The following is a 10276-nucleotide window of genomic DNA, read 5'->3' as shown; positions in this document are numbered from 1 at the left end:
AATATTTAAGTCCTAATTAAGTGGGTCAAGAAAGCACTTTAAAGTTCTGTTTTAAATTATAATACATTTTAATTGAATTGCAGTTAAAGTGCAACATTGCACACAGTTTAAATACATTATTTCTGTAATAAGTACTCTTTTTAAAAGTATACTAAGTGTACTACTTTTTCACAATTGGAGTCCACCACAGAGCCTCTATGATATTCTAGCCCCTAGATATAAAGATGGATTTGTTGAAATAACACTTTATTAGGTTTGTGATTTTGAACATGATCTGAAACTATAGCACGGGCTAGTTGTTGTGGCCCTGAGAGCAGCTGTAGTGGCTGAGTTTGGGGCGTCTGCTAAGATTTGTCACACCAGCTGTTGTGGAGCTTCCCAGTGACTCCCAGCGACACGTTTGAACAAATTACAAATCTATGTTGGCGCGTGTATCTCTCAGCTCAGCTGTCATCGTTTCAGCACACACATACACACACGGCTCGGCTCCTGCTCTTCAGCGTGTGTGTGTTTGTGAGCTTTGTGGGAATGTATGTCCTTAATTTGTGTGAGAATGCAAGATTTTCTCTCTGCACGAGGGGTGGGGAGAGAAAGAGAGGAGAACGGATCGTTTGTCCTCATCGTCATCATCTTGTTACATCATGAATGTAAAAGGACAGTTGTTTCGCATGATGAAGCGAGCCTCATGAGGATGCATGGGCTCATTTTGCCAACTGCTAACAAATTACTGACAAGCTGTATCCTTGGTTTAACCTTGGGTTTTCATGTAGCTTCACGTGAGATGAATCACGTGAACAGCTGAATGCTAAATTCTTCACTAACTCTCTGCAGGCTTCCTATTATTATTGAACATTTTGCTTGCAAGAAAAATAGTTTATTCTAAATTAACCTGTAAAACTTTACAAAAAGGTAAACATTTTTATAGTATTTATTTGTTAATTAAAGTCAGTTAAATGGAAGTAGTGACAGATCATTTATTCCCTATTGTGATGCAAAGTACATCTGAGTAAAAGGAATGATTGAAAAATAAAAAATGTAGGGCTGAGGTTCTCTGTGTCGGTTGTTGATTGGATGAAGGCAGATCAGCTGAATAATGATGTCCGGCACACATTACTGACAAGAAGCCTGACATTTCACTGGAAAATCCAGTTATAACCAGATATGTTTAAATTCAGAAAATAGGGTGAATTGTCATTTCATGTCAACTTTAATGTTAATTTATAAATGTGCTATTGTTCATGTAATGCACTGATTAATGTTACTTTATACACAAAAAAGGTACAAAAGCTGTCACTAAAGCAGTACCCTTTGCACTTTATTTACCCCTAATGGATGCTTATTTGTACCTAAAAGGTACATATTAATACCTTTTGAAGGGGTATCTCTCAGTGACAGTTTTTGTACCGTAAATGTTGAATTATATTATATGTTAAAAAGAACAACATGCTGTAAAAGTGTTGTTTATTATTAATTTATGTCAGCTATTGCATTAAGTAATGTTAACATATAGAACTTTATTTTGTTAAAGTGTTACCCATCAATCAGGCCTGTCTGTGAAACACACGTCAACAATGGTGACTGAAAACCCTTCTGAAAAATAAGTACTTTAGCATACTTTTCGGCCTACTTATTACATAAATAATATACTTTAAATGAATATACTTAAGCATAAACTGAATGTAATATTTTCAGATGCCCAATTTCATGTTATTTACAATTAAATGAAAAAGTATTATACTTAAAGTTCATAGTGAATGCAGTTAGTTGAACTTACAAGTGTTTTTTGACCCACTAAAGTATGTAATTTCATAATTACTTCTACTGTCTGTTGAAGTATGGTTAAAGGGGTCATATGATGCGATTTCAAGTTTTCCTTTCTCTTTGGAGTATTACAAGCTGTTCGTGAATAGATAAGATCCCTAAAGTTGCAAAGACTAAAGTCTCAAACCCAAAGCTGTTTCCTGGGAGAGTAGCCTACAATGCCGGTGTTCTGACAAATAATGCTGACTCAGCCTGTAAGTACGTTTTCATATTTAAAGTATTTGCCACTGACTATTCAAACGTAGTGTAGAGTAGCGCTTGTTTGTCGTTTCTCCGATCACAAATGCAGACATGGTTTTATGTTTACGCGGCGCGCCACGATGCCGCGCAACGCATAAAAAGACCGTATAAGTCATTATAATCAGTAATTATGTCCCCACTGGATGCAACAAATACCTCGTTTATAATGGGTTTTCATGTTTTTGTCTCGTCGCGCCGGCCGGGACACGGCATCACAGTATGGTGAGGGGCGTAACATTTCCGTCACACGCTTGAGGTATTCGGCCAATCACAACGCACTGGATAGCTGGCCAATCAGAGCACACCTCGCTTTTCAAAACGATGAGCTTTGTAAAAATCAACGTGTTTCAGAAAGGCGGGGCATAGAGGAGAAACAATAATGTACATTATGTGGAAAATAATGTGTTTTTTTAACCTTAAACCACATAAACACATTGCATTACACCAAATACACAAAATAATGTTCTTTTTTAGCAACGTCATATGACCCCTTTAAAGTGCTGCTGAATGTACTGACATGCATTTATGATAAACTAAAATATACTTTAATGTCATTGCTATTGAAACTTAAAAAACTTGAAAAACTGATGAAGTTGCAGTTTAGTACATTTAAAATATATTAACTTTAAATGAAATATTGAATAATACATTACAGTTACAATTATAATCAATAAAATTATAAAAAGTACTTTACATTTGCTTTAGTATGTCAGTCAACACATCAAAATAAGTGTAATAAATCATGACAAAAGATGATTAAAACAATGGTTTTAAGTGTACTTCAAAGTAAAACATTTAATTTGACATTATTACAATGTTTGCTTTTAAAAGTGTACTTAAACAGTCATGAAAGCGTCTCTCTTTAAGTACATGTAACCTTTTATTTCATTAATATTATATTATCTGCAAGTACAGTATTTAAAAAATACAGTTTGTACACCTTTTTATCACTTTTTACTTCTTTTTCAGAAGGGATCAACTGGTTCTTTATGTGTCTCATCTTGTTCAAGTTAATTTTGATAGGAGTACCAGGCAAATGACAAATGCTGCTAAATTAGTAAATTATTTTACTGTCCATGTTCATTTAAAAAATAGGCATGAACAACTCATATTTCTGGCAAAGTGACCCCAATCAATTTATGATATTCTGCTCTGTAGATATGGTTCAGGTCCCTCCTTAAATTTCCATCTATGTGATATTTCACCCATTTTATCATCGCAAGATTTAAAAATCGTAAGTCTGATCACATGTTGAGCTATCATTCATGACTGCAGCTCAAACCATGTGGGGTGAGTTATGCAACAAAGTTGAATACTTAGGGTTAGGGGTTTGTTCAAAGCCCCTGAGCAACAGTAAAACAGATGGTTGCTTTAACAGGCATCACTAATCAGCCACAGTACACTTCCTTACAGCACATTATTTCAGATTTCAAGCTTAAAACCATTTCCTGCGATAACCGTCAGCTAGCAGAATGCCTACACACTTCCTAAAGCAGCCGTTAAGGTGATTAAGTAGCTACTTACTCTGATCTACGTTCCACATTCTATCCACTCAAAGGGCATTAAGAATCATGTGAAGACAATATATGTTGTATTGGATGAAGTATGTCATGAGCTCAACATCCTGATGCTAAAAATATTCCCTGTTTAACATCTGGTGAATTACAGAGTGATGCAGCAGCCAGAACATGAAATAGGGATTTTAGATTAAATTTGTAGAATTATGTTGACATAGATCCATGAGTGTTTCATTGGCTATAGGTCAGACTGCTGTCATCTTTTCATCTTCCTGAGGTGTCTAAAACTGAGGTGAATGAGTCAGTCTGGCTTCATATTCCTCTCACGTTCACTCGAGGCATTGATTTATGGCCAGGATCTTGGTGTGTGTGTCCGTGTGTGTGTGTGTGAGAGAGAGAGAGTATGATTATGTGTGCGCATGTGTGCACAAGCTGCTTGTCAGTGCTTTGAGTGACAGTCTCTATTAGCGGGCTGTAGAGAGATATTGGACTCAGGAGATTTTCAGTCTGTAGTGAAGTCAGTCAGCTGTGACCATCAGCACCCTGAAACCAGACATGGTCTGAAGACATCACCCATAGGTCTGCTTATCGCTCCTTCTTAGCCTCTCATTCACTCATTCTCTTTCTCTACCTCCACAATCCTCTCCTGCATTGTCAAAGTCATACTTATTTTCACTTTCTCATGCATTTCAGTCTGTTTTACTCTCTTGTAATCTAATGTTTAGATTTTCGTTTCTTTATATTCACCTGATACCCATAAATAAAACAATAAAAAAGTTTAAACATGTATTATTATTATTATTATTAATAATATTTGCCAATTATAATGTTACATACTTAAACTATTATGACAAAAAAATTATGAAATAATAATACTTATTATTATTATTATTATATGGACAAAAATACATTTTTCATTCATATAGAATTTTTGTGTTGGATTATTTTTTTTGTAATGTCCTTTGTAACAGTAATTGTATAAAAAGTGTTCTTAGATGTTCATAAAATATGTTTATATGTTGAATTATAGTATAGATATAAATTAGTAGTACTTGTATTTTGTGTATTTATGTATCATAGTGAGTGTTTTTCAGCAGTTTGATACATACATTTCAACTATTTCAAGGTGAAAAGCTTCAAAACTAAATTTCAAGTAAACATGAAGAAAACTTTCTACATTTGTGTCATGAAACTTTTTATTTACTATTTACACAGTTACTGTAAACAGGACGAAATTTATGTTACCAACATTTTACATAGTTTCTGCCTTGTCCTTGTTACACGTTTCACAACTTAAAACTGTGTCATATGTGTCAGAGAAATTAACAAGGAAAATATTCTCAATGCCTCACCTTCTGAGCCTCAGGAGGATATGATCAGCTGGACCGTTCATTTCTAATTTCTTTATGGCCTTCCCTCCTTCGTCTTGAACCTAAATATAGGTAAGCAATTGGCAGAATTGTGTTCCAACATGGCTTCCCTCCTCTACTGAGACCACTATGCCAAAATTATATTAGATTGAAGACTAAATTCTGATGCAATCAACTAGTAATGTAATGTATGCATTGTGCAATAGACTGGCAATTGTATTCTTTACTTTGAAGTGAATATTCATTCTCATATTCTCCTAGAAGTGCTCCAGCACTTTTTGGCAATAATTAATTAAGTACATCAATTATTTACTTAAATCAATGCACAGATAAGTTTCGAATAGAACTGCCCTAAAAGTTTGTTCAGCATTCAAAATTTCACTTCAAGGAGAAATTTGCATGTATTTGCTCTGTACTTAAGCACCGGCAGTAAAATATTTATGCTAAAAGATATAAGATAAATATATATAAGATATTGTCACAGTGTGTTGTAGACAGACAGGCAGAGAACAGATTTAGGCCATGTCCACACGTACATGGGTATTTTTATAAACTGAGTTTTTCCTTCTTCCGTTTTAAAAAAAATCTCCGTCCACATGAAAACACAAATGCATGCTATGAAGCACTGTCAAGAGCAGGGCTTTCCAAACTCGGTCCTGGAGGCCGGTGTCCTGCAGAGTTTAGCTCCAACCCTAATTAAACACACCTAAACCAGCTAATCAAGCTCTTACTAGGCATAGAAACTTCCAGTCAGTCAGTGTTGAGGCAAGTTGGAGCTAAACTCTGCAGGACACCGGCCCTCCAGGACCGAGTTTGGACAGCCCTGGTCAAGAGCATGCCAAACCAACAGGTGACAATATAATCTCAACCGTAAAGCCATGTTGGCCAATCGGAAGCCTGAAAAAGTTTCCAGTAGGCGGAGATAACAGTGCAGGCTCCGACGTCACAAGCCAAAAACTCCGGTTTCGCTGTCTACATGATAACACTGCAACCGGAGTTTTTGAAATCTTCACCCTGGCAGGCGTTTTCAAAAATGTTCGGTTTCAGTGACCTGGTGCTGCGTTTGCGTGTGGACGAATGGCCAAACCGCGTAGAGAAAGCTGTGGTTTTAAAAATAACCGCGTTCGTGTGGACAGGGCCTTAGTCCTTAAAGTAGAAATTCACTTCCAGAATGAAAATTCTGTCGTCATTTACTCACCCTCCACTAGTTCCAAACCTGTATGCATTTCTTTCTTCTGTTGAACACAAAAGAGGTATTTTGAAAAATGTTGGTATATGAACAGTTGATGGGCACCATTGACTTCCATAGTATTTTTTTTTTCCTACTATGGAAGTCAATAGTGCCCATCATATCAGTAACTACACTGCACGTTGGTCCCGGAAAATTGCCAGAGTGCCTTCTGTGTGAACGCAAACACATCCCGGGATTGATTCTGGGATCGATCCCGGGTTGGGGACCTAGTAGCATTGCCGGGATCAGTCCCGGAATGAGCCCTGTGTGAACAAAAGCCAGAACCAATGCCGTAAAGTGTGTGTCGTAGTGATGATGCACATTATCATGCGACTCTTTTACCGGGTGTTTTGAAGGCAGATCAACGTTCGCGACGAAAAAAATATGTGCAAACTGGTATGAAGCAGAGATCAGGAAGCTCCTCACTATCCGCGTTGAAGCTGAAATTGTTCGCCATCTTAGTGAAACGGTACACGTCACATCGTTATGTCACGTGTCTTTATGGAATCTTTACGGGATGTGTGTGAACGCACACACAGATTCCAGAAAATCACTGGCAGTGTGAATGAACCAAAATCAAACGATCCTGGGACAAATCACGGAACACATTATCCATGTATTTTCCGGAATCTCTGTGTGAAAGGGGCTTATGACAACCAATGACATACGGGAAAACCAAACAAGGAAATACAGGAACTGATAAAAACAAACTAAAAGTCCATGAAACAGAAACTAACTGAACATATCAGGTGGACGACGACAAATCCCCGGTGGTGATGATGGAAGATGCCCGCTGCACCAGACCCAGAGCAGAGCAGGGATCACAGCCCATAGCGTAGTCGGCGGAGGGAGGACCCATGGTGGAGATAAGGCTGACAACACCAGAGGGCCGACTGATGGAGACATAGCCAATGGAGGAGGAGCCCAGGGCGGATACGGACTGACAAAGTGCCAGGGAGCTCCCTTCAGGTTCTCGCTATAGACTACCAAAGATGAAAAATAACCAAAATAAATATTCAAAAATGTACTTTTTATTTTTTATATATTTTATGTATTCATGTTTTTAAAGAATGTATTGTATGTGTCTGTTGTATGTCTGTTTTGCTGCATCCAAATTGCCTGCAAGGGGTCTTAATAAAGCTTGAGCTTGACCTTCCTGCAGAGTTCAGCTCCATCCCTAATCAAACACACCTGAACCAACTAACTAAGATCTTCAGGAGTACTTGACAATTACAGACAGGGTTGGAACTGAACTCTGCAGGCAGGTAGATCTTCAGGAACAGGACTAGTCACCCCTGGTCTACACCTTCTCCGGCTCCACTTTAGTCTTCCAAATCCCCGGCTCTGCTCTGGTCCACTGTTTTTCAAGGCTGGGACACACCAAGCCAAGGTTGACTGTCGGTAAACATTAGAATGTCAGAGAGCGTCTGTCGGGCAAGTTTTTTTTCTGGTGTGTTACACACGTCGGCCCTAGTTGGGCTCACGGGGCCGTTGGTAAGAGTGAGAACTCTGATTGGATGTTCAGTTTAGCTAACACTGCTTTGTTTATGTTTCATATATCTGCGTATATCTCATATATTCTTGTTTTGGGCTTTCCTTTTTAATGACGAATATAGACTATTGATAGCTGCTGATATAGACAACTCCTTACACGCAGATGCAGAACACACATTCTAGTTTGCAGTTGGCTGTAGTCTGTTTGGTGTGTTCAAGCGCAGCCGACGCGAGGTGACAACATACTGTCACAGTCATGGATTTCTTTTGTTGATGTTGTTTTGCTGTGTGTTCCCTTTGCCTTCATGGATTATCATCTTCTTGGATTCTATTAAACTTTTGTGTAGATGACCTTCGTCTTCGTGTGCCTTCCCTCTACACACTGCGTGACAGAATACCGGACCCACAAATGTGTAAATATAGCGGCGTTTGTATTCCCGTTTATTTTCCATTTTTTTCAAGTATTTCTTTTGCTGGAGCAGGGGGAACTTGAGGACCACACCAGACTATTTCTGGACATTGCCAGCAATACCAGCTACCCGGACGATGCGCTCTGCTCATTCTACATAGCGAGCCTCAACACCGCGTGCAGAGCGCGGTTGTCCGGAGACGGTCCTCAAGGGAATTTCACTGCCTTTGTGGAGTGGGTACTGGTGAGAAACAGATCCCAGTTCACCGTCTGCCACGCTGATGAGGAACTCACCAGCCCCACTCCGGACCCAGAGCCCAGCCAAATACCACCCTGCTGCACGGAGCAACAGCCAGAGCCCACCGCAGATGGAGAGCCAGAGCCCACCACGACCGACGAACCATCGCATAATGGAGCGACAGATCTGAGGATCGCCCCGGAGCCAGAACCTCATGGACCGTCTGACCAGGTGCGTGAGCCAGCAACAATGCCTGCCATGGAGGATTGTACAATGGAGAGCGAGGGCGAGGAGGAAAGCCCCGCCCACTGTGCCACCGCTGAGGGTGAGCTGAGGAAGGACTCAGGGGAGTTAATAGACTGGTGAGCTGAGGAAGGACTCAGGGGAGTTAATAGACTTTTATTCAGAACTACCAAGTCTTTCGTCATCATCTGAAATCTCTGCCTCTCCTGTTACGGCCATGGAGGCCATTCATGAACTGTCCATCTGTCCCTTCACGACTATGAAGGTCGTGCCTTTATTATCTGTCTGTCCTGTTATGGCCAGGGAGGCCGTAAATGAACTGTCCATCTATCCTGAAATGACCATGGAGGTCTGTTTTGAATTTATCTGCCTGGAACTGTCTGTCTGCCCTGAACTATCTTGTCTGTCCTGTCTCAACCATGGAGAAAGTTGCCCTGACCCTGGCACTCCCTGTCATGGGTGTCGCCATTTGTGTTGCACACGTGTGGGCAGCACACATCATCCCAGAACCTGTTACCTGTCATGAACTCCCACCCAGACTCCCTTTCCCACCTCCTCCTATCATCATCCATTCCTCATCCCAGCCTTCTCTGTCTCCTGCCAGCCCCTTTGCTCACCCTCAGCCCACCATCTGTGGTGTGGGTCTGCCGTGGGTCTGCCAGTCTCCATCGGCGTCGTGGCTGGAGGATCCCATGTCTCCTCCTCCAGCCTCCGAGTTCCACACTCCGCCTCAGCCCGTCGACCCAGCGACTCACCACGGCCTTCCGGATCCCCGCCTACGCCTCGGTCGCCTGAGACATCTGCTCCGCCTTGACCCTCCAGATCCTCCCCGTCACCCTGGCTCATTGGCTCTCAGTCTCCGCCCCGGGCATCTCTCCCACCTGCTCCGCCACTGTCGGTCGGCCCCCTGGAGTCATCAACCATTGCTCCTCACTCCATCGGCTTCACCGTGGGCCGTCTTGTTGGCTGCTGCCTGCCCTTCGCCATTCCCTGTTATCATCCCAACTCCTCCCCTATGTCCTCCTCCTTAGTCCCCTCCGTCCCTCCTTTGTTGTTTTTGTTACGGTGCAAAGTCGCGCCTGGTCGGAAGGGAGATTACTGCCACAGTCATGGACTTCTTTTGTTGATGTTGTTTTGCTGCGTTTTCCCTTGCCTTCATGGATTATCATCTTCTTGGATTCTATTAAACTTAATAACAATGCTAATAATAACGTCCTCCCTGGATGGCCACTTGCTGTTTACTTGACACAGCATCTTAGAAACAAGTTTTTTTTTCTGATGTGAGATGCTGAAACACACCAAAACATAAGATCATGACCAAACACATCTGTCTGAACAATTAAAACAATTACATTTATTATATATGGTATATAATAATGTATCCTGTAAGAATGATCTGATTGACATTGCCTTACATAAAGTTAGTTATGTGCTTATGTTCATAGATATGGAAATAAAACAGATAGCAAAAAAAAAAAAAAAACTGCACTTTGAAGGCTTTGAGATGAAATGTCTGTGATGTTTTACTTCCTCTTATATGAATTGAATAACCATTTTAAAATTGACATTTATTTAGAGTGCAGACCTTTTTCATGTTTGTTAATGATCTTTATACAATATATAAGATTAAAAAATTATGTGCGTGTGTGTGTGTGTGTGTGTGTGTGTGTATATATATATATATATATATATATATACATATACACACACACA

The 10276-nt window shown here is 40.3% G+C and overlaps 1 long non-coding RNA gene across 1 annotated transcript; it reads right to left on the bottom strand.

Annotated features, from left to right (window-relative positions):
* Positions 1–484: 484 nt before the first annotated feature.
* On the bottom strand, positions 485–9427 carry LOC107678401 (uncharacterized). The gene is made up of 3 exons (XR_001632935.1): positions 9362–9427; positions 9104–9106; positions 485–494 (listed from the first exon to the last, which is right to left on the bottom strand). It is a non-coding gene; the product is annotated as an uncharacterized LOC107678401 (long non-coding RNA).
* Positions 9428–10276: the final 849 nt, after the last annotated feature.

This window comes from Sinocyclocheilus anshuiensis, unplaced genomic scaffold, assembly GCF_001515605.1.
Source record: "Sinocyclocheilus anshuiensis isolate Anshui unplaced genomic scaffold, SAMN03320099.WGS_v1.1 scaffold112, whole genome shotgun sequence".
NCBI lineage: Eukaryota > Metazoa > Chordata > Actinopteri > Cypriniformes > Cyprinidae > Sinocyclocheilus > Sinocyclocheilus anshuiensis.
Note: the sequence above shows the minus strand (reverse complement) of the source record. Positions and strands in the feature narration are given on the sequence as shown.